At 36.3% G+C, this 26,363-nt stretch overlaps 1 long non-coding RNA gene across 1 annotated transcript in view; it reads right to left on the bottom strand.

Annotated features, from left to right (window-relative positions):
* Positions 1 to 428: 428 nt before the first annotated feature.
* Positions 429 to 26,363, bottom strand: part of LOC149502611 (uncharacterized) — a 42,331-nt gene continuing 16,396 nt past the window's right edge. The window contains exon 2 of the long non-coding RNA XR_016323308.1: positions 429 to 921. This is a non-coding gene — a long non-coding RNA (uncharacterized LOC149502611). The remainder of the gene's footprint in view (positions 922 to 26,363) is intronic.

Here is a 26,363-nt window from a genome sequence, read left to right as displayed (position 1 = left end):
ACATTGACTTGACACGGCACATTATTTAATCAATAAAAAAAAACACTCATAATTAATATCAATATGTAAATTCAATATCGAAACAATTAATACGGTGGTTCCTTTTCGCATAAACATAACTCGTGTCCAACTGGTTGATCGGAATCTTTTCTTTTTGTCGCCTTAATAACGGACGTGTTTCGGCCATCAGCGATAGGGGTGAATCTTGAGAGTTATTAAGGGGTGAATTCTGTATGCATGACTGCATTTACTTCCGATGTACCTACAGTAATTTTGTGTACTCGCGTGACTGTCTGTGCATAATTTATATGCGTGTTGATGTAGTTTTTTTTATCATTACATTCTGGGATCTCATGATCTCTCTTCACATGTTATGTAGTTGGAGTCCATAAGCATGATCGATCCACGTGTAAAATGAGATCAAATGCTCAATTTTTGGAGTTTACTCCTTTAGAATCGATTTACATATATAGGCCCGGGGTATGAAAATTATGGGGACCAAAATCGTACTAGCATGTCACACGAAATGCGTTATGCGCCTGATTGGCTCCTGATTGCGTGATGCGTGCGCGCGCCAATCAAAATCGTACTAGCATGTCACACGAAATGCGTTATGCGCCTGATTGGCTCCTGATTGCGTGATGCGTGCGCGCGCCAATCAGGAGCCAACGCGCGGCCGCGTTATCGCAGGTGACGCCGGGCTGCTGCGCCGGCAGTCCGCCACAAAGCCTCGTACTGATCGCGCGTTTCTCTCATTATTGTATTTTCATATATTTGTTAGTCGTTTGTTTTGTGTCTCGTTAATTTGTTAATAATCTGTAGTGTATCGTGTTGTCGTAATATAGAACTATTTCTCGTATTGTTTCGTTTAATTTTTTATATCCAGTAAACTCCAGTCGTGCGTCGGAGCGGACACACACACTTTTTTTATTCCACGACGTTGTCCCACCCTATATACCGGAATACATGACTGCTTCCGAGTAAAAATAGGCAGGATACCGGTGTGACGGATAGCCCACATACAACGCAAGATATTTGACAGATGCCTGAATCTCTCTTACGACATTTTCAAGATAAATGAATTTAATTTTAATAATTTACATTTCTGAAATGCATTAAGTAACTAATTTTATTAAATAAATAATTTAATTACTGGTGGTAGGACCTCTTGTGAGTCCGCACGGGTAGGTACCACCGCCCCGCCTATTTCTGCCGTGAAGCAGTAATGCGTTTCGGTTTGAAGGGTGGGGCAGCCGTTGTGACTATACTGAGACCTTAGAACTATATCTCAAGGTGTGTGGCGCATTTACGTTGTAGATGTCTATGGGCTCCAGTAACCACTTAACACCAGGTGGGCTGTGAGCTCGTCCACACAACTAAGCAATAAAAAATAAATAAAAAACTAAACACGCATAGTAAAAATTATTACACCTGTGTTTTTTTTATATATATATTTGTATATAATATTCGCTTAACCATTTCATTTTACTTGTATATTGAGCACCGTTAATACTAGTTTTAAGATACTCCTGTAAAAAAACTCTCCACGAGACAGGCAGTGCCTAGTGTAGAGAGTTTTTAGCAAGCTGTTATGTGTAAATGTTTTCAACGTTAGTAAATAAATTATTATTATATACAAGTTACGAGCAACAACATTTGGACTTAGAGGCGCTCGGGTAGCTATTAGCAAATCCTCACGCTTTTTTACAAAAAAAACATTTTTTCTTACACTATTTTTAATTCAAATTTATTAAAATTTATTTTCTATTTTTAGTTGAATTTTCTATAAAAGCGTATTTTGTTAGTTTTTTTTAATTATTATTTATTTTGTTTTTATATTGGCGCGTCGTCTTCGAGAGAACGGTTCACGTTCACCCTGTATATTTTGATGTAAGGACGGACTACACCACGTGTACTTACTGAGGCCGTGACGACCGGCACTTCTAACGTCGTCTAACAGCCGCTCAGGGCACACGACACAGTAGCCTGCGCAGGGCCGAACTGTGATCCTTAATATAAAGCTATTTTATAAATATAAAGCTATTTAAAGATTCTCAATATAAAGCTATTTTGGATTGTTTGTTAGAGCTATTTAAACCTCTATTTTGAAACATTCTTTATTGGTGCTCCACTTGTATTGACCTTACCGCGATATTATATAGCCTATAGACTTCCTCAATAAATGGGCTATCTAACACTGAAAGATTTTTTCCAATATTATCCAGATATTCGTTCGCAAACTAGCACAAAACAACCGTAGGCATACACACTCACACACGCAAAAAGGCAATAAAAATGTTCATACACGCTAGTGCTTGATAAAATCGATATTCTTTATCGATAAATTATCTGATGAATGAATGGAGAAAATCAAACATGAAATAAATATTGAAAAAAAAAACTATTTTACTTTTATTAATTACAAATAGTCACTGTCGCTGGAATAAAACGTATTTGTTAAGCAGTTGGCGCTTGCTATTAATTGCGAATGAATTTTTCAAAACTAAGTGTATTCTGACTTTTTTTATGGTAAAATCATTTTCAGTAAAAATTTTAGGGCAAATAGTACTCGTCTTTGTCTCCAGTTTCCTCTACCTGTCACGTCAATCCATTGTTCCCTGGTGTTAGGTTCTTTAGGAAACCTAAAATTTTTAATTTACTGCATAAGTCAAATAGCATTTTACTTAGATTTTAATACGTCTTAGACAATATAGTAAATACCCGCAAATGAGAGGTCTACATGTCCCTTTATATTATACCTTCACTTTAATTCAATGATAATAATTCAATAATAATAATACATATTTATTTTACTCAAAATACGTCTCACTAAGAATATACTAGGTATCATTAATTAAATATAAAATAATGCAAAAATTATCCATGTCAAATGTAAATATAGTCGAGAATTCTGTCGATGATTTTATTTCACCACATGGTCACCTCACTATCGACAAACTGCACCACGGCCAATCAGGGCAAAGGCCGAAATTTCAAAGATTGAAGTGTAGAGAGCACAATGCATGTAGTACATTGGAAGCTGACTTGGTCATTGCGTTCATTGGGCGAGTACACATCGCGCAATGTATGCTATTTATAACTTGCTGCAATAATATTGTTAATGTTTGGAATTTCATAATGCTCAGTATATTTTTATGTTTTAGACAAATAATATTGTAATTAAATGGTAATTTCGACTTACCGATCGAAAGATATACCTCCTCGCTCTATACTTGAGGTCTGATTTTTTGTTTTATAAGTTATAAATGCACAACACGGCATTATAAAGCGGAGATCTGTTCGCCAAAGTAGTCCGAAGCGCACTAAACGCGGTGAATGAAGGAATCGGTCGAGTTATGTTTGTACAATCATAACTGTGGCACGCTTGCCCCGCCTACATTACCATTCCAACCTTATTTATCTATTCCGTGGGTATTACAGTACTCACGATTAGAACTTCATTACTGAACCGGTAGATGGCGTTGAAGAAGCTAGATTTCGAGATTTTTTGACAAACAATTTTTTAATTTTTCGTAAAAAAAATTTTTTTTTTTCTTAGTAATCTTCTAATACCTCCAAGAATATGTGTACAAAGTTTCATGGTGATCGGTTGAATAGTTTTCGCGTGAAAGCGTAACAAACAAACTTACATTCACATTTATATATTAAGTAGGGATGTTGATGTACATAATAATATGTGCGTATTGTGTTCCTTTTTTTTTGTTTTGTTATTTTGTGTAAACTTAAATTACTAAATTTCTTACATATTAGGTTTACTGTTTTAGCTATTTTTTTAAATATTATATGTTTATTTTGTACTGTTGGTTTCCCAAAATAAATAAATAGTTTTTAATGATAATTTTAATAATTAGTTAAAAAGAAGTTTCAAGCTACTTAAAAATTGCTGTTTGTTGTCCTTCAGACTTGAAGTGTAGAGTGCGAAAGACAATCTCAATCGCAACTGACATTTCGTACTACCCTCTTTCGTGCTTCAAAATAGGGTTTGTGTTTTGAAGAAAGATCTAAGAAGTCAGTTATTTTTTATTTGTTTTCTAGTCTTAAAAAGTAATACACATACATCGTACGGTAAGTAAATATTTGCTCTAGGATTATTATTCTAGGATAAAACTAGAAAAGACTATTGTAGAGATTAAAAATTAATTGCTTATCATCCTTATGCGACATAAAGTTGTATACAATGACGTAAACGCTACGTTTCGATCATCGCTAAGACTCTATCTTCAGCAAAAAAAAATAATTAATCCTAATAAATGTAACCTAACTCTTTTTCTCTTAGCCCATTAAGTCCGGTCAACTAAAGCTGCCATATTATCGAATAACTGCTAGGGAAGCAGCGTAGGGAAGTCCCCTGGATGGTTGCGACACGCATCGTAACAGCGATCGAACATTTTCTTTTTGCCTACCTATTCGCTGGTAACCTAAGGGGCTATTCCAGCTACGCCCGGACTGGTAGGTGAGCTCACAGGCTCAACGAGAGAATTTGCTAACACTAGCCCTAGCAAGAACAGTGTTTCGCAGAATCTACCGCCGGATCGGAATCGCGACCCACTGAGAATATCCCGCGAGAAACTTTTTTTTATTTTTTTATTGAAGGATTACTGGTGGCCCGGAGGCCTTTCCAGTTTCACCAGGACAGGTGGGCGAGCAAAGGCTCAGCCAGGAGTGGTGGGATTTGCTAACAGCTACCCGAGCGCCTCCAAAGGAGACCTAACAGCTCAAGAGTAGCTGCTTCGCGAATGAATCTACTACCGGATCGGAATCGCGACCCGCTGAGAAGATCCGGCGAGAAACTCAGCGAGCTGATTCATGGGTTAGGTTCCACGGCGAACTCTTAGTCGAGTTCGACGAGTACGGTTACCGAGGTCCCTAAGCCTGCTCCTAGTGTTAGAGCTGAAGGCGTGTAATGCAAAGGTTATTGGATCTGATGGATCCGTAAGGACGTGTCTAGGGCGGCGAGAAACTCAGTGGGTTGTGTCTATAGGTTAATTTGCTCGTCGAACTGTATAAGCCGAATAACAAAGACGCAATCGAAGACATGTTATGGAATGTGTATATGTATGGAATGTGCATATGTATGGAAATTTAAGTACGATCACGATAGATTCCCAAATCCGTCCCCCTTAACAATAAATGTAACAGATCGCAGCAGGCAAGTTTTTTCACAACTTGGACAACAGTACAATAAGCCGGTAGGTGTCAAACGCAACCCTTTCCAGACATATGCCGCCCGGTGCATTTCCGATTGCGTTACGACACCGTGGATGCGCTTTGAATAGAAAATAGTTTGTACAACGCACGGGCTTGTATAATTTTTAATTGAGGCCGTTTGAAATATCAATTGAAATTAGGCATAAAACAAAAACCAAAAAAACTCTTCAAAATGTTCCGTCTAAGTAGTATAATGTGATAGGTAATTTATCTTTATGGCGACATGAGGGATGGCAGATATCTCATTTCCTCATCATCGGGTTACGTGAAAATTACAATTGGTTCACTGTAATGAGTCTTTTATCTATATATTAATACGTGAAGCAAAAACTTTGTATCCCTTTTTACGAGAATTGCGCGGACGGAGGAGTATGAAATTTTCCACACTTATAGAGAAGAAGAGTACAATGCTAATATTTTTTTTTAAATAATGCATAAAAGATACATTGAATCAATAAAGAAAACATTACACACACTACATACCATGGATTTGACGCACACACGCATGCATACTATTTATTGTCAAACTTTTGTTCTTGACGTCTGTTGTCAAATTGAGAATAGATTAAATATTGTTTGTCTTTGTTAATATTTTTTATAGTGTAGTCTTGGCAAAATTTGTGATTATAGAAGTATAAAATACAATCATAATAGTGTACAAACTTACAATTCCAATTAATTATAGTCAAATTTCGACTACTGCGGGAACTCTAGTTTCTATTATTTTATTTATTTCTTTTGCGTATATTTAACTACATATAACAGAAATATGTTAGGTCTTTTGCATTACCTGTTAGTTTGGATTTTAACTGAGCTCTGTTGATTCTGGCTTAAGTTAAGCTATAATTTGAACTTACAAAATAAAGAGCAGTGAAAAATTTTTTTTCGAACTATAGTTGCACGAAACCATTATCGAAAAGGTGGACTTCCGCGACATCGGTCTAAACGCAATCTGTGGTCGATTGCACATTTGCACTACAATGATGCATTGGCACGTTTTGGACAATTCCAACAAAATGTGTTCAGGAAATCGATCTATATGGCTGACTGGTGCATTGTTACATAATGGTTCACAGACTGACAGTGATTTTGTGTTTATGAATGTAATTAGACAGTTGGTAGGTAAGTAATCGTGCCATCTGGATTTGTTGAATTGTGTCAAATGTACTGCAAATGTTTTCATAATACTTGTAGATTTAAATTCAAAATGTTCGTTACTTTTTTATTTATATCTGTTTGTAAATAAACTGAATAAAAGATTATCCCAACAAATTCTATGTAATCTTTTGTTTATAAATATGTAATTCTATATTTAAATTTCAATGGCCTTCGAAGGCAAACGAGCATACCACATAATGGCGAATGATAACTGCGGTCCATGGACATCAACACTGCCAGGACCATTATCTACGGCGTGTTTCTCATAATGTGAATCATGAGACTATATATAGAGTTATAGCACTCAACTAAAAAAAATCAGCCATTTGAGAAATTGAATGATATTACGAAAACATTAAAAAAACTTGCTTAGAACACGCCAATTGTTAAGAAAAAAAAAAGTATTTCTGACAACACTACAGTGTCATAGTAACCGCAAATTGTCCGACGAAAAACCACAAGCAACTAACTCATTTCCCAGACGAACCTAATTATTCTGCATCGTCACACAAATGCCATTACGTACGACAGCCGTTCGAATATTAGGCCGCTAACGTATCTAATGTCGCAGTCTCACTATGGCCCCTAATTACAAGGCCAAGGACTCAACGCATAACGATCCCAGTGCGGGGACACTCATTACCGAACATCGATAATTAAGGTATCGATAAAGAAACCTATGAATAACAATGAGATTCTGTGACATTAAACATTTTAGTTTTTGTAAAAGAAAAAAAGACTTTGATTGACCTGCGTGATAGTTGTTTACGTTGTAATTATGTATGTGATTTTAGAAAGTTTTTTTTTTTTGGTAATTTTGATATGGGAATGTTTTTTTTCGTTGTCTTATATTGTGACATGTAAGTAGTTGAGTCTTCGAAATTGTTTTACATCCTAGCCGGTAAATTGTTAATATCTCGTTTACTTTTTACCGGGCTTTTAGTGAGAGAGTTATGACAACAATCTTGGGCGTCGATGCGGGTGGCTGCATATTTGAAATGATATAACTATATATGAATTGCTGTTCGTTAGTCTCGCTAAAACTCGAGAACGGCTGGACCGATTTGGCTAACTTTGGTCTTGAATTATTCGTGGAAGTCCAGAGAAGCTTTAAAAGGTGAAAAAATATGAAAATGCTCGGAATTATATAAAAACAAACAATTTTGTTTTTCCTTTGATGTGTTCCCCTTCGGACGGATTCCTTTTGTTTTTTTTATTTATCTTTTCTATTTCTTTTATTTATCGATTGAGGCACTAAGAAGTCTGCCGGGTCAGCTAGTTTGAAATGAAAACGAATGCCATACGGGGCGAGCTGTTACCCGAAGGTTCGAATAGGTTGTGTGATTAATTTCGTGAGACCTTATGACCCTATGCCCGTTTCTAAAAACCCCGTTGATTACGTATGCAGATGATATGTATATACGAACGACATGAGAAAATCAAATGTTTGCCCGGACTTTTTTTTAAGTTTGAGAGATTACTGGTGGCCCGAAGGCCTTTCCTGTTTTACCAGAGCAGGTGGGCGAGCAAGGCCTCAGCCAGGAGGGGTGGGATTTGCTAACAGCTACCCGAGCGCCTTCAAAGGAGACCTAACAACTCAAGAGTAGTTGCTTCGCGAATCAATCTACTACCGGATCGCAATCGCGACCCGCTGAGAATATCCGGCGAGAAACTCAGCGGGCTGATTTAGGTTAGGCTGCACGTCAAACTCTTTGCCGAATTCGACAAGTACGGTTACCGGAGTCCCTACTCCTAGTGTTAGAGCTAAAGGTGTCTAATGCAAGGGTTATTAGATCTTGCCCGGACTATTGATGAGATAAAGCAATTAGCATGATTTGACGAACTGTACAATCTAACATTTCTGGTATAAGGTGAATAAAATTAGCGGGTAATTTTATCTAATGAACCAGTCATGTTATAAATTTCGTCTTATTTTATATTATATAAAGAGAAAACATTTTAATTTATTCTTCAGTGTTCGCAAGTCCCAAGTGTTAATTAAGTCGTACCCGTAATTAAAACTACTGTTACAGTTTAATATTGGATTTTAATTGTCGTTATACTATTCCCGACGTTTAGAATAACTTCACAGTTTTCGTGGTCACGCACGAAAGTTATCAATCAGTAACACGTCATAATAAGAACAAAAAACGCAAGAGAAAACAATTAGCAACAATACAACTAATTAATGTTACAGCTACCCGCTTATTTACAATTTCCGATAGCATGAAATCATTACGATTGTTAAATAATGTGGGGGACAGTGATCATTCAAATCATCGCAAAAAGAATATCTTAATTCATTGGAGAAAATTTAGTACAGAGACTTGTAGTCCAAGGTCAAGTAAAAAGCAGATATTTGTACCGTCATTCACTAATAATCTTGACAGATCTTGTTAAATTTAAAAAAGTAAGCAAAACTATCGATCGAAGTAGATGGAAAATAGCTAGGAGGTTCGTCAACCAAACACTAACCACCAAGCGCTACCATTATGAGCACCATGATCAAGAATATATCACTGAAGAAACAAAAGTCTACCAAAACTATATCCGCACGAAACTGTCGAGGTATCGATTTAACGTATCGCATCACTACATAATGACGCAAAGGGGTAGTGATTGTCACACGTGCTAATACTAACATAGTTAGGCACTCAGGTAGGGTCATTACGGGTCACGGCACATTTAATACGTGACAATTGCATGGAGACAAAATTGCCTCATAAAAACTCTTAGCATTTTCATGTTGTAATTTACCTAATATTTTTGATGTATAATATTTTTCATTTTAGTGGTTTTTTTAACCAACTTCAAACAGAACGAGGTTAGCAATTCGACTATATTTTTTTATGTGTTTCTTCAGAACCTTTTCTAGGTGAACCGATTTTTATAGTTATTTTTCATTTAAAATCTGGTACTTCATGCAAGTACTGGTGCAAAATTTGACCAACAGTTTTTTAAATTAGGTACCTATTCTTAATAATGATCATTTCATATGACTTAAAATTCTTATTTTATTTTGTAGCAGTCGGTTTTTGTTAAAAGTTTGTATTAACCTGTTCAGTAGTAACATTGATATACGTGCAATTTTGTTTTTTTTATTTTTTGTATATTTATTTATACACTAAATGGCCACCTACATGGACATTAATTTTTTTTAATGAATATTCACTATTTTCATCATTTTTGTTACTTGTTCAGTAACATTTCAATGTAAAATGAACTAAGGCAGTAAAGAATAAAATATAATTCATGTTTTTTGTACTTAAAAAAATCGTCCTTGAAGAGGTTAAGTAGACAAAGGAGTTATATACGTTTTCACAATATGAACACAACGATTTTGAAATACTCCGAATGTTTGAACAGACCGAATCGCAATTTACGTCTTTCGTATTTCGGATAACTTGATTAGTCTTCCACCGAATACCAAAGCCTTATCTAAAACTAAAGGAAGAGAAGCAAATGTAAAGGGATCATTATGCTGGTTCGTTTTGTCTTAAGACTTGTTGATGAAATTAAACGCGGTTCTGATCCATGTATATCTTCGGTGAGCAGAAAAAATATGAGAGTCGGAACAGTGATAATGACAAAGACATAGCTGTAATAGAGTTTTTAGATAAATATAAAGATAATTTTAGAAATATTTTATCAAAACAAAACAATCCTTCAAAAGAATGTTTTGAGACGATTGTTCCGATTCCTTTGCGTTAAGCTTTTCGATATGCTTTTAGAGATCATTTTCTATGATTATCCAGTGGTGGGATGAAATGCTCTTGATTCAAACGAAGATTGAAAAGAGTAATTAGCTGTGGGAATATCGTATCCCTGACACAAGCGATAAACAAATCAACTTTTTCACATTAATTAATTTAAATTGTTAATGGGACTCATTCTTAATTCCAAGGTAATAAAATACATAATATGAACAAATCACACCAGAAAATATAGCGTTATCGTACTAAAGAGTATGATAACGCTATATTTTCTTCAACCTTGACTTCAAAAGCTCACAATGGTAGGGTTCGTGAACGAATCAACTCGAGGCCATTGTTCAGACTAAATATAACGTAGGTGAATCTAATCAAGTTATACAATTAGTTAATTAGACCTTAATTGTAGGTTCCACGACTCGGTGTAGGTGGCAGGTGCCTAACTAAAGCTAGGAGTATACTATTAAAAGTTATTATTATTGGTTTTGATGGATCGCGGCTTATCCAAGACGGTTTTTTCTTTATTGCTTAGATGGGTGGACGAGCTCACAGCCCACCTGGTGCTAAGTGGTACTGGAGAACACAGACATCTACGACGTAAATGCGCCCTCCACCTTGAGATATAAGTTCTAAGGTCTCAAGTATAGTTACAACGGCTGCCCCACCCTTCAAAGCGAAACGCATTACTGCTTCACGGCAGAAATAGGCAGGGTGGTGGTACCTACCCGTGTGGACTCACATGAGGTCCTACCACCAGTTTGCGAACTACAGCGCTCAGTCAGGAGGGGATGAATTTGCCAAGAACTGCCTGAGCGTCCTTACGATTTCTTGCTTATCGTTATCTAACTATCATCCCACAGACCTCCACTGCTAGATGTAGACCTCTTCGAAGACTCGCCACAACGACCGCTCCTACGTTGTCCACATCCAGCGAATTCCTCTGCCCTCCAACAGGTCCCCTTGCTGCTTGTAGGAATCCTACCCAAGTTGCATCTTCGGCTTCTCGTTAAGTCAATTAAATTGTAGATTTGTGTTACATGTTAATTGCATTTTAGTGAAGGTCTCTCAATACGAAACCACAACTATTACGCTGCATTATATAAACCTGTTGTAGGTGTTTCATTCTGACACAACCCATTACTGTGCTTTGTCGGGATTTGATTTGGACTGCAATTAAACAAGCGGCTTCCTTTGTGACCTAGCTCTGCTCATTACAAAGCTTGGCTGGGCATGTCAGGATACAATTTAATAGGTCAAGTTAGAAAATAAGGTTTTTGTTTTTCATTGCTTTAATCGATGGACGAGCTCATTGGCCACTTGGTGTTAGGTGGTCAATGAAGCCCATAAACATCAATCACGTCAATGCCATTACTCACATCCAGACATGAGTTCTAAGTCTCAGTTTTTACAGTCCAACCTCTGCCCCACCCTTCAAACCGAAACATAACTGCTTCATAATCCTTGCTCGATATAGAGACTCAACAGCATTAACAGCAGGGCGGTCGTACCTACATGCATAATAAAACAGACGTATGATGTGGAGGTAGCTCTCATACGTGGCCTTTTTTCTGATTAAGTTTCCCTGAAGCCATGTCTTTGCTAGACCATATGTCAATAAATATATCATTGATTTGATAATGAAGAGTTTGAATGAGGTATCACTATATAGTATAAAAGTCGCTTTCTCTATCTGTATCCCTATATCTGTATGTCCCTATGTATGCTTAAATCTTTAAAACTACGCAACGGATTTTGATGCAGTTCATTTTAATAGATAGAGTGATTGAAGAGGAAGGTGAATATGTATAATAACATCCATTAAATAGTGGAGAAATCAATAATAAAGTACAGTTTCCGAAGCGAAGCGAGGGCGGGTCGCTAGTCTACCATAATTTGAAAAAAAATTATTTTCAACCACACATGTGTCCTGAGCTTAAACTATCATGGGACGAAACAAATACATTTTTTTAATATTATCATTTAAATTAGCCGTTTACATGCTGATCGGTCGAGTACTCACGACAGACTCGTAAACAATAAGGCACGCGACACACGCACGTGCCTCACGACAGTGTGGTCGTGCCCTTACGTCGTGAAGTGCGTGTGTCGCCGATTATTGATAAAACAATCGTTTTCATAGACATTTTACTAATAAATAATTTATTAGTACAATGTTTATGTCAACGTTAGATTACAATTCGTTGGAGCAGAATCACAAGAATCTATTATATTTATAAATACATAGTGTGTGACGCTAATAAGGAAGTCACCGGAATCCCATTGCCTAAAATAAGAAAATGCCAACATCAAAATGATTTCAATTTAAAACAAAATCTAATTTAGAACTCTAAGGGTCGGTAATAAAGTTTAAATCACTAAAAGAGTTGTTGATCTAAAGCTGCTAGAGTACAAATAAAAAATTAACCTAATTAGGCAACGAACACGTGAGAAGTGTGAAGAGACGAATGTCATCTGTCATCGCCTTTATACTTTAAAAGGAAAGTAGTGATTTCAGGAAGCATGTTGACTGTACGAACATTTAGATTTGATTTGAAATGTAATTATTACTTTTCTTTGAAAGCGTTTTATGACCTGATAACTAAGACCTTTAGGTCAAGGTATTTATTACAGGGAGTTGCACTGCATGCTTAGTGTTGCCAATTAGTGTGTGTGTGTGTTTTTTTTAATATTGACACGTTTTTTAAATATGCGATAGATACATACATGGCGAATGTAATTATTATAATAAATTTCCACGAGCCATAAACATGCTGTTTCACAACAAACAAAAATGAATGTAGATAAAAACTACAAAAATCTTAAATGGGTCGTTTCAATATAAAAGGCTATACAAATGTATAATGTTAATTTATATTAAACATATTTCATACTCACAAATCTTAGTAACAAAAATACGTATTCTGTGACAACTGCAAAACCGCTCGTACATTTCCCATTTCCGCTCCAATTAACACTTTGTTACGATCCACTAAGCTTCGCGTAACAATAATTAACAACCGACAACATTGTTTACGACGGCCAAACGACATCGAAGTGTAAACACGTTGGCTCCGGACCAATTACGGGGGATGTCGCCAAACTAAATCACAGTTTATGAGATCAAATGCTTTGTCTATGGTTTGCACATGAGAAGCAACAGACACTACACAAATTAAACAGTACCTTTCGTGGAAATAAACGCCCACTTTTCAAACGAGGTTTATTACTTCTTTACAGTATGCTATGGCTTGGCTATGACTTAGCTATTGCTAAGGCACGGAAACCACGCTGACTACTCATCATATGGGCTGGATCGTGTGCTCATCTGCGTTTGAAGGTAGTAAAAATAACGAACTGGCATTTAACATGCGCAAATTTATGTAGCAAAATAAATGATTTATATTTACTTCTCATCACTGAATTAAATCACTATTTTTTTATGATTGAAAGATTACTGGTGGCCCGGGGGCCTTTTCAGTTTCGCCAGGACAGGTGGGCGAGCAAAGGATCAGCCAGGAGGGGTGGGATTTGCTAACAACTGCCCGAGCGCCTCCGAAGGAGACCTAATAACTCAAGAGCAACTGCTTCGCGAATGAATTAAGTCACTAACTGAACTGTATTTTACATCCGATAGCTTCATACGAACAAAACACATAAAAATAGCAAAGTAGCCGCTTCTTATTTAACAATGCCACAACAATAACAATAGCGGCTTAAAACTTTCCGATACCTACTTGTAAATGTACATTTTTAAACGTTGAGATTACGTAGAACAGATAAGACGATGTGTGTAGGGCAAATTATGTGCCACACTATTTATTATTATGAGGTAAAAATACACAAAGATCACACGCGACAGGCAGATGTGTTTAAAAACCCCAAACCCAAATTAGTCTTACGTAATGCGAATACATTAATATTACTTAAAAACCAACCGCAAACCGACGAGAAACGCGATTTTTCACAGTCGAAAAACAAATATGGCGTCCGTGTATAATCTGCGGTTTTTTGCTGCGCTGTACCACCCAAGCAAACAAAGAAAGGCACGGAGACATTTGTTTTAAATTAAACAAACACATTCTATTTTTGCGCTTAAAAAAACGATAGATTTGTACGAAGAAAATTATTTAATACGCAATATAAAAAAAAATAGTTCTTATGATGTTTTCATCTTCTTTTTATTTTTAAAATAAAGCTGTTGTTGTGAGATTACTTTTTATATGTATTTTATATTTGTGTGTATGTGTCCCATCATTCAGTACAAATGAGTCAGTAATACAATCAGTTTGACTACGGATTTATCGTAAAAATAAAAAATCTAACTATGTAAATGGGATGAAAAGAACCGATGTCACATTATGTATAAAACGCACCATTCAAAGTCTCGCCCACAAAAAATTGTTTTACAATTTCATGCAGAGCCCGCAATATACCTAATTAAATAAACCATTAAACGAATAAATCTAATTAAAAAAACCAAAACCACCTCAAATAATATTAATAAAATAAAATAAACCGATTAATATAACTGAAAGGTAGAAATTACATTGTTGCACTTTTGTATAAGTAAGTGCCAGTCTTGGGATACCAAACCCAAAAACAGTTAGTCAGTAGCACCAGTCTGTCTCAATTGTTATTTGACAGAAATTATAATAAGTGTACGTGATTCAAAAATAACCTTTAATACCCTTCACCAAAATGCTCAAGTGTTATTATTGAATGAAACCTCTACATACATTCTGCTTGTATTTTTCACTTTCTGCAATTAACTTAGCGTTGCCAATTCTAAGGGAATTTCAAATTGTCAATATTATGTAAAAACAAATAAGAATAGGTTATAAGTTGCAGGAAGCGTGACTGTGGCCCTGAATAATGTAAGTGTTCCGCCGAGAGAGACCTTATAAACTGTTTCCAGAAATAAATGCCTCCTAGTTCTGTTTGAACTATAGTTCCGTTCGTGCGAATTGACCGTGTGTTTTTATGACGTCCCAAACCTTTTAGGAAATACATGTTGATTATTTCTTTAACAGAAGTTATTATTACTATTATTATTACCGCTGTCCACGACGGAAGTTAGAAAAAAGCTGTTAAATAAAGGTGTACTTAAGGTTAGGTTTTCACACTCGCGAAGCAGCTGCCCTTGAGCTGCTAGACTCTAAACGGAATCACTTCCTGGCCGGATTCAAGATAATGAAACTATAAAGGCGTTAAGGATATAAGCAACCCCTCCAGCGTAAAAAAAAGAACTGACTAACATATTTCCTATAGTAATTTCCATCAATACTCTATTCTCTTTTTTTTCTTTTTTTTCCCTACCTATGCTGGTAGCCTTGAGAGGCTATTTCAGCTTCTCCTTGAGGTGTAGGTGACCTTACGGGGCTGAGACCGGAGTGTTGCTAACACTGATCCTAGCAAGGGCAGCGCTTCGCAGAATCTACCATCGGATCGGAAACGCGACCCACTGAGAAGATCCGGCGAGAAACTCAGTAGGCTGTGTCTATGGATTAATTTACTCGTCGAGCCCTTCGTCGAAAGCGACCGGTTCGGCGAGGACAGTGACCGGTGCTTGAGGTATCTAAAAGCACCCTTAATGGATTGGGAGGATCCGTAATAACGTGTTTAGGGTGACGTCGACTGTTTACCATTCAGTCCACAGGATCGGGTATGTAGTTACCGGCGGCCACGACAAGAGGATTTAATGTCGTGCCGCGTTCTTGCAATGATGCCGACTGTAAATACTTACTGACTGAGTCAAGCTCCAGGTCATCATGGAGATCCACATTCCTTAGGAACCACGGTGCTCTGACGTTTATCCTGCAAAAACGGGATTCTTTTGCCTAGACTTTACTATTAAAGGTTTGCGTTGTGGATTGCCTATCACTATGAATCACGATACTATTATAAGTATAATAAATACCTTGTAATATATTAAAATTCGTCAACATCCAATACGCATTATGCCTTTTATAATGTAATCCCGAGAGTTAGCGATAACATCGACATCGTCTGAATGGAAAGGGACACGATACTTCTCCACATTGTAGTCTGTACGCTGCATAACTTAGTGCCGGTGATTCAGGACGCAATCGAAAATACTTCATACGGTGATCCAATTAGAAATATGTACTTGATTTTATTCATATTCAGCTTCAGCATATCGCACCTTTGCAATTTAAATTCTAAAAACTAAAGAATTTCATACCGACATCTCGTTTTTACCATCGCACCGCCCGCCACCGGAGTAGAGTTCATCCATATTAATTGGAGCCACTGCGGTCATCCACAGTGCGTTTCCAGAGGTCTTTTTTGCCACGTACCATCCGGCTATGGAATGAGCTCCCCTCCACGGTGTCCCGAGCGCTTAGACATATCCTTCTTCAAACAAGACTTGTGGAGAGTATTAAGCGGTAGGCAGCGGCTTGGCTCTGCCCCTGGCATTGCTGAAGTCCATGGGCGACGGTCACCATCAGGTGGGCCGTATGCTGGTCAGCCTACAATGGAATTTAAAAAAAAATTAAGAAAATTAATTTTATACTTCGAGTGGCTTATAAACATTTATTCTATCAGTTTATAAAATTTAATAGTCTTTTTTAGTTTAGAAAAAAATCTACGTACTTTTTCCATTTATTAAATCTGATGAAATTAAGCACATGCCTTAATACATTAAAATACTAGAAAAACCAATTCTAAGGGTGCGATATATACAACAAGAATGTATTTTTTTTCCTACCTAAACTTATAACCTTATGGGCTATGGCAGCGTAACCGAATGAGTAGGTGAGCTCATGGGGCTTTAATCTGAGGACAAGAGTGTTATATTGATATTGACGCCTTTGACATTCCCGGTTCTGCGGACAGAACGGAAAGCAGTCGATGTCGCTCAAAACACGTCAATTCGGATCCTTCCGATCCACTAACGGTGCTTTTAGGTACCTCAAGTACCGGTCACCATTCTCGTCGAATCCGTCGCTCGCGACGAAGGGCTCGACGAGTAAATTAACCCTCAGACACAGCCCACTAAGTTTCTCGCCGGATCTTCTCAGTGGGTCGCGTTTCCGATCCGGCGGTAGATTTTGCGAAGCACGGCTATTGCTAGGGTTCGTGCTAGCAACGTCGCCAGGTTTGAGCCCCGTGAGCTCACCTACTAGTTAAGGTTACGCTGAAATAGCCTCTCAAGGCTATCTGCTTACGTAGGAAAAAGAAAAAAAAAGATGCCTTTGACATTATTTATTTGTTCCCACATATTCGTTGGTAGCCTAAGGGGCTATTCCAGCTTCTCGCGGACTAGGTCTAACATTTGGTCAGGGAAACAGAGCCGCGTCCCCGGGCACCCGAAATCAGCACACTTCCTTCATAGTTGTAAGTTATCTTACGCGAAATAGTATCTTGTTCGGTTTACGAAAGTCTCAGAGGTAATTAAATTACTTTTTCGGTTTATTCTCGCGTTGGTTATTTTTTTTCTGTCATTTTATTATTTTGGACGTTAGACGTATGTAACACTTAAAGTAGTTTTAGTTATATCTATACATATAAATAAAATTGGATTGTCTGTTTGTAATATTGAAATAACCGCTTTTTACTACATGCATATGAATATTTATACGGTACATACACCAAAATAACATTTTTTACAATTTTTGTCTGTCTGTCTGTTTGTTCCGGCTGATCTCTGGAACAGCTGGACTGATTTTGACGGGACTTTCACTGACAGGTAGCTGATGATAAAAGGAGTAATTTAGGCTACTTTTTTTAGACTAGCTTCGCCCCGCGACGATAATAACCGCAGGTAACATCGCGGGACTCAACTATCAATAATAAAATTTAATGTTTCCGAAGCGAAGCGAGGGCGGGTTGCTAGTCTATACTAATATTATAAAGAGGAAAGATTTGTTTGTTTGTTTGTTTCGAATAGGCTCCGAAACTTCTGGACCGATTTGAAAAATTGTTTTTCCATTAGAAGCCGACATTGTCCCTGATGAACATAGGCTACTTTTTTTTTATTTTTTTATTTATTTATTTATTTTTGGTTTCATGTGTGTTTTAATGTTTCCAAAGCGAAGCGAGGGCAGGTCGCTAGTTTAGAATAAAATTGATAAAATGTGAAATCGATTTCATGAATTTATCGAAAATGTTATTATCCTAGAGCAAATTCAATTAAAGTGACATGAAAGATGATTAATTCATGATTTAAGGACGTACTTAAACAAAAATCTCAACACTTAACGAAATCATTCTAGGGGCGCCTGGTACGTGAGATATTCAAAATTGCATGGATCTGAACCGATACGATCAACCCTAAACAAAAATAAACTTTGCAGCTTTTACATTAAATACGAATTTCGTTTGTTTGTTAACTTTTAGAATTGAAAAAACTATGAGATTTCTTTCGAGAAATTTAGTTTGTATTTCTATATCGATAAGTTTCAAAACCGCGTGAAACTAGTTCGTTCATTAATTTAATTTTAAATAATTTTGAAACTATGTTATTAATGCACGTACACAGCACGGTGACAGATACGGATTAAGATATTTTATTGTTTGAATAATGTTTGCAATACAGATCTTATATATACAGACATGGCAGCAAAGAGATAAAATTAGTCAGCTATATATGAACTAAATACCGAATAACATTTTTTGTTAGACTCGACGTAATTATATTTATTGGTCGACCACAGAAAAAGTTTTGACATTTTAAAGATTTAAATTCAACAAAAAATACTAGCGTTTTTACGGATAAAAAGTAGCCAAAATTAATTAATTAGTGTGATTAAAAAATAAACTACCGTCTTAAAAAATTAATATTAAATTTTTTATTTTAAAATATATTAGTAGAGTAAATATGTTTATATAAATAGATACAAATATAAAGAACAGAAACATCTGATTCCACTAATTTAAAAATAAATTAAGGCTTTTTTTGACAGCACATTCTAAATCTTCTGACGTCTAAATTAAAATATGACATTTCTATAATTCGATAACCGAAATCAACGCACGTGACCAACAATACCATATTATGCATTAAATACATTTGCACAATACAATACACGTATCACGATTTGTGATAATAACTGAATATTTATTGAAACGACACTAGCAGATGTCATGTATAAATCTTTTGTCACTACATATAATGTTCATGCAAAACGTCCGTGCGTATGTATGTATGTATTCCCAAAATTAATGTGTCTGATAACGTGTTTAAGATTTTAACTGTTGATTGATGATGAAATAAATTTATTACAGTAATTAATTTATATTATAAGCGTTATTGTAAGCTACGACAATAGTCGAAAATAAATGACAATGAGTGCATATCATATAGCATACTGTAGAGTATATTATGCTCAGTTAAATATATTATACATTATTGGATTGTTCATGTACACTTTCAAAGCCATAATCATAACGTTATTAAGAAGATAAAGTTCTAATATAATATTATATATCATCTAATATGGTGCACTGACAGAAGTAAAACATTAATCTGAAATTAAATTAGAAGCACCTTCAATAATTGGTAGAAAAACACAGATTGAAAACTTGAGGTCTTAAGAGTTTTTCTCTATTTGGATTTGCTCGTACATTTCAGGAACCAGTCTCATTTCAATTGAATAAGGAAAATGTTGTCGCATTACCATAGATTTAACACATGTCGTTACAATTTTGACATTATAGTATTAAAAATATACCTTAATACCACTAAAATATTTCGTTTAGAATTTAAACTAAAAAAAATCGGTTGTCTGTAAAGTCGGTTTACTGACGATAGTCGAACGTGACAACGTCATAAGAAAATACTGACGGAATGGTTTCATTTTTCAAAAGAAAATTTTAATTTTATTTGTTTGATAGATATTTTGTATGGATATAGCGAAGAAGGTAAATGGAAATGACTCACTGAACTTCATACTTGACGAAAACATGTAAATGTATTATTGTATAGCAGCTGTCCACGCGGATGCATCGCTCACTCAAGTAGGAGAGAGACAGATGTCGAACGTTGCCGAACGCGGAGGCCGATTGTGCCTCTGACGCTCGTTGCGCGCTCTCGCTTGCACTTCAAGCCTTAAATGGAACGCCTCAGAGCGAGGTAACGCCGCATGAGTCATATTTTTTCGTGCGTGCAGCCGGCTCCATCGAATTATAAGACGTATTCACGTCAAAATGTTTAAAAAGTTCCTAGTATTATATCCTAGTATTATATTCCTACTATCATAAAACTTTACACTAATGACAGCGTTACGATTATAAGTAGCAGCTCGAAATATATTTTTTAACGTAAAAACCTAATCGAACTTCGGGATCTAAGTACGAAATTCGCAAAACGATTTGACATCATCAATTAACTGTTTAAATTCATATTTTATCTGCAAACATCCGTCTTTGTTTATTAATATAGTATTTCGGAACATCATGAACATGTTAGTGAAAAAATAAATTTTAAAATAATTTATATCTCCGATAATCCATTACAATGGCGAGCGCCACCGCAGGCACACGTGTGGCTGAAATCGCGCGACAAAAACGTAAAGGGTTAGTTGTATTGGAAGACATAAGCTATACGCTATCAGAGTGAACTTCGTGACGTAAAAGAATTCGATGACTGTAAAGCTTAAGGTCGCTTCGTAGACGTATATTCGGTCGGTATCTTTAATAATTGTTCAGCCAAAGCCAATCGACAAATGAGTAGGTTAGTGATTTTAGAATATACTATATTTATTATAAAACATTGTATTATTTAAAAAAAAATCCAAAAATCCAAGAAATACGAATACAACCAGCCATCAAGAAATTTGTTATTTATGTTAAAACAGATATTACTATTATTTCATGGCCAGATCTTAAAAACCACACTGTCGTGAAAAACTTAAACTTACACTTGATAAGATATCCTTAACTACCCATTGCTTTGCTGGGACAAGTGGAATAAAACTTAATGACATTATTAACTGCCATTTTTAGTGCGTTCGTAAGGACCACACGATAATGACAATGTCCGTGGACACTACAACGCGAATTCCGTACAGAAAATGTACAAGATGGCGGCGGTAACATTTAGATGGTGGTATTTATTTATTTCTAGAATAATGGGTAAATAAATAAATTTAATATCTTTCAGTACGACAGTGAGTGCTCCCGGCCGCTAAGCTGTACCATGGGATGGGCGGTCGTTGACCTCGACTGAAACAGTCAACCTTGACCGTTTTGTTTACTCGTACTCCTTGCGGGATATCCGTGCTTAGAACCAGATAATATGCTCGTCACATAAGGTGTTATTCAGTTAGTAGACAAGTCGTTCGAGCCGTGTACAATTTAATGTTTTCAATAATATGTTTTTTGATGGTTGACTGTATTCAATCATAGTGTTCCTTGTGTGTCATTTCATTAATAATATCGATAATAATAATAATAATAATATACAGATAAAAAAATCGAGTTTTCGACGTACTTGCAAGTACATACCTCGTCGGCGGGTTGTTAAGAGCTTATTCAAACTTCTGTTCGACAGAGTATTTTATTAAAATGCTTAATTTAAAGAAGTTACAAGTAAACGTGACGCCTATTAAAATAGTTTTCATAAAATTACGCATTAATTGTCAACTACTTACACGATATCTTCCCTAAAGGACCGATACCAATGGTATCGAGTTACAATAATTAAATAGGTTAAAAATATTTCACTTCAGGGCAAATGGAAATTTAAATTGTATAAGATTTAAATGCGTTTAAGTATCCACTAAATTAGATTTTGAATTTTTGTATTTAGAATTTAGATTTAGAATTTAAAATCCACCATTTAGATCAAGGAATTTTACTTGATCTAAATTATTTAAAATACACGAATGAAATAACAAAATCATAGGTAACCCAAATATTTGGCATGTCTGGTAAACATATTTACGTTTTATTGCAAGTGGAGGTCGCGTCCGTGATTGGGATCCCCCACGGACCGTGGGAACCTGCCCACGTGGCGACCACCGCGGCCTGAGTCCTGTTTAGACCAGTCGCGAATACAAGACCTCCTCCACAATACTTTAGATAAGAGGATAATGACATCTATAATCTCTTGAACAACTGAACTCCACATTAGCACATGTTAGTGTGAATTGTAGAAGTCGATCGATAAAAAATACTTAATTTTTATTAGCGTTTTAGTATTGTTACGCCGGTAAGAGTAACGCCATCTATCGCCGAATAGTCGAACGAATGTCGAAGGATCTAGTAGCATCTAGAGCGCTCGAGAAATACAACGCCTTCTATTGTCAGATAGCGGAAACACACAATACTCGACTTTTGTGGAATATTCTCGACGATTATAGGGATTTCGTCTCGACTATAAAAGCGTTGCAGTGATGGCACGCAGTCAGTTAGTAATCTAAGTGCTAATCCAGTGTTAACTTTTAATTCGGTAGAATTTTTTATTTATTCCGAACCCCAGCCCGTAGCAGTATCATAGTCAGATAAATGTACGGTCCATCTGATAGTAAGCTAGCATGCCCTCATTTTATAATGTTAATTGGCCAATTTGCAACTTGCGAGTTGTGAGCTCATTTGTCCTCAATTACACGTGTAGAAAGTTAGAAAAAAAAAACTTGCACACTAAACTTATACTTTGAAATCATTGAAGAAATAAACACATGTGTTCCAACGCTTTAATAGTTTCTGACATCTTGACAATCACAGCACATATTTCCAACGCTTACTCCAGACAAAAGAAAATAATGTTTACAAAAATGTCTTCTAAGCCAAATTCTGTAGGTACAACTTTTCGTCTTTCTGTAAAGACTGTTAAATGTTTTAAATAACACATTTGTGGCAGATAATATCGCTAATTGTTTGAAAATTATCAATAGATCTTCTAAAAAACTAATAATCATACAACCCTTGTCTTAACAATATCGAATATAACTTAAAAAAAGTAAAAAAAATCGTTAAATTGTTGACCTGTTGTCCTTAAGTGATTCTCAGTCATAAATGGCCGCGGTTGATATTCATATCAATCTACGCATCGAAGTGTGATAGACTATTTGGTTCAAGTGACATTTCTCTTTATAATTAAAGGTCCGCTTTATTTGGTACTAGCTGACCCGGCAGACTTCGTAGTGCCTCAATTGATAAATAAAAGACCTAAACTTTATTTGATTCCGAGCATTTTCATATTTATCTACCTTTTAAACCTTCTCTGGACTTCCACAAATAATTCAAGACCAACATTAGCCAAATCGGTCCAGCCGTTCTCGAGTTTTAGCGAGACTAACGAACAGCAATTCATTTATATATATATATATATATATATAAATGAATTGCTGTTCGTGAATGAATTGTATATATATATATATATATATATATATAGATTAGCATCTACAACTCGATGCTTTTAATTTAACTTCAATTAAGTTTACTCCATTCGAATAACTGAAGAAGTTTTTTTGTTAGCATATTTTTTCAAAATTTTAATATTTCAATGAATCTACTGTAAAGTTGCAAAAATATAAAATAGCCTTGTACCCCTCGATATAAAAGTAGATGTTAATTTGTATATTCCCTATAGACTCCGAAACGGCAGAACCGATTATAATAAGCTCTCCTCCACATTGTTTCCCGAGCGCTATAACATGTCCTTCTTCAAACGAGACTTATGGAGGCTTGTGCTAGGCAGCGGCTTGGCTCGGCCCCTGGCATTACTGAAGTCCATGGGCGACGGTAACCACTCACCATCAGGTGGGCCGTATGGTCGTCTGCCTATAAGGCCAATAAAAAAAATCGTTCTAACGTTCGGATATAAATCAAATCATAGATCGGCCAGCAAAGCGTGCCGGGCTTAAGTAAAGTTTTTAAATACAATAAAGCCAAATTCTAATGTTAAGTTTTAACTCACCATATACCTGTACTGTCGGAAATATTTTGCCTATACCTCGTAAATTCTACTAAAATAGTAATCTTAGTATCCAAAAACAATCCAAAATGAAGATTATGTTAAGATTACCGCTAACGCAGTAACGCTCAAGCAACCTACTTAATTGAATTCATCCAAACAAATATTCTAAATCCAGGAACCTGAATTACCCTCAATACTAAATCCTTGATACGTTCAAGCAACTATACCTAATGTTAAAATAGTGCTGTGAAACGATATTTATTGTTATTGTTGGCATTTTGATATAGCTTTAGATGTTATTTAAATTGAGCCCCTTATATAAGATAAATAGCAAATATTTGTGTTAGTCGTGTTAATGGGCTCCAGTTAGCATTTAGCACCAGACGAACCGTGAGCTCATTCAAGGTAATAAAATCATAAGAAATTATGAATTTTAAAACAGAAATTTATATTTTAAATGTATCGAATTTGATAAGAAAATTCTAGAAACGGATAGTGGTGGTATTGGGTAAATTCTATGTCCAATATCTTATGGTCGGTAATGGCAAACCAAGTATTTAACATAAGTTATCAGAAAGAGGTCGCGGTTCACCTCTAGTGGAAAATCATAGCTCGAAATCACATGATGAAAGGTTATTACTACAGTTAGCTTTCGTATAATAAATATAACATCCATGCTAACATTTATGTAGACCAGGAATCAAATATCTGGAACATATTTACATAGTTAGGTATAGTTAGTAAATAACAGAAATCTGAAACGATAATAGAACTAACGGAATTCAGAGAGTTTTGTTAGTGTTGAAATCCTCACATAACAATGTTTCATAAAATAATTTGAACTTGAATAGTCGATAAACTTTAGTATATTTCATCTTACCAGTTACAGCTTAGCTAGAATAGCCCCGTAGACTACCACAGAATAGGTAAGAAAAAGAATCTACATCAGAGTCGCACGTCCCCTGTAGGTGGCGGCTTCCCCCCGGTGAAGGTCACGGGTCGACCTGAGGGCGTCGATGTCGCGCGTACCAGAATCTAGCTCGCCCCCGAGGAGTAACAGAGCAACCGGTTGGCTGTGTATCGCGTCCCGACCCGGCAGACTATTTCTGGTCCAGCGGGGTATTCCGGGACACCAGCAGCACCGTCTGGGTGACCTGACGGGCTGCCGTACCGAGACGGCCGACGTTTCAGAGCCTTCGATTCCCCTCGAAGGATCCTTCGGCTGGGCGTCCTTGGAGTGAGCTGCGCCGTCTGGTTGTAGTGTTGACCGCGGTAACCCCCTTACCTCATCCGGGTTCTGACCTCGGAGGGGATCAGACGCTTGGGCGAAAAGTGCAGGGGAGTCGTTTAGTGAGTAGGGTCCTGAAAAAATCCTTGGGCCCGCGATCCCGCAGTCGCGGACAAGACCCGCATACCCCGCACGCCCCCTAGGTGCGAGGACCTTGTAGGAGGTTCGGCCCCAGTATAAATAAAACATTTCGTAGAATATAATTTCGTTTCCCTAAGAAGATTATTATAATACAATATTAACATGTCACAACTAACGCCATCTTTTAGCGAATAGATCAAATTCATGTGCTGCTAAAAATCGAGACCGGTAAAAGAACATCGTACGGCAGAACTGTTGTCCTAATGAGTCACGATCTCCCAATTGGCTAATTAACGCAAGGAAGAATATTAATTTAAATTTCAAATAAACATTCTCATAAAAACAACTCGCATCTGCTAATAATTTACTTTATCATTTTTATAACTTTCCATTTCTTAAAATAGGTAATGGAAGTGACTGATTTAAGTAACTGTTAAGTGCGTCCTTACAGAATACGCAATAATACATTTTAAGTATACATCAAACTATTTTAGATTAAATCACGCCTTCTCGATCCTACGAGACTATAAATAGGTTAAGCACAGACATTCGTCTAAAAATACGTATGGCAGTTTTGTCCGATGCTCCATAGCAGTAGTCTTGTTCCTAATTTGAATTCTACTGGTAACTCTATAATAATAGTGTTCTGTTGGCGCGAAAACTATTTTTTAATTTCTTCATTATCTTCTAGAAGTCACAAAGTTGACACATCGAAATTTTAATAATTTAATTATTATTTTTATCTAAATGCTACACTATACCAAAGTCATAAAATAGTCCAGTGTGCTTAGTGCGAGTTTTTTAACTTTCTCGATAGCGTAAAAGTTAGCTCATGAATGGGATCGTTTGCGTTTGCCGCTAGGGGCGCTGTTCTAACTGCATATAAAATTGAATTAACTTTTACGCTATCGAGAGCGTAAGAAACTCGCACTAAGCACACTGAATCCAATTTGTTAACAGTCTTCGACTGCGTACAGGTAAAAATAAATTTACCATATTTGTATGTTCATAT

The sequence above is a fragment of the Bombyx mandarina genome, chromosome 07 (assembly GCF_030267445.1).
Source record: "Bombyx mandarina strain Sakado chromosome 07, ASM3026744v2".
Taxonomy (NCBI): Eukaryota; Metazoa; Arthropoda; class Insecta; order Lepidoptera; family Bombycidae; genus Bombyx; species Bombyx mandarina.
This window is presented reverse-complemented; position numbering and strand designations above follow the sequence as displayed.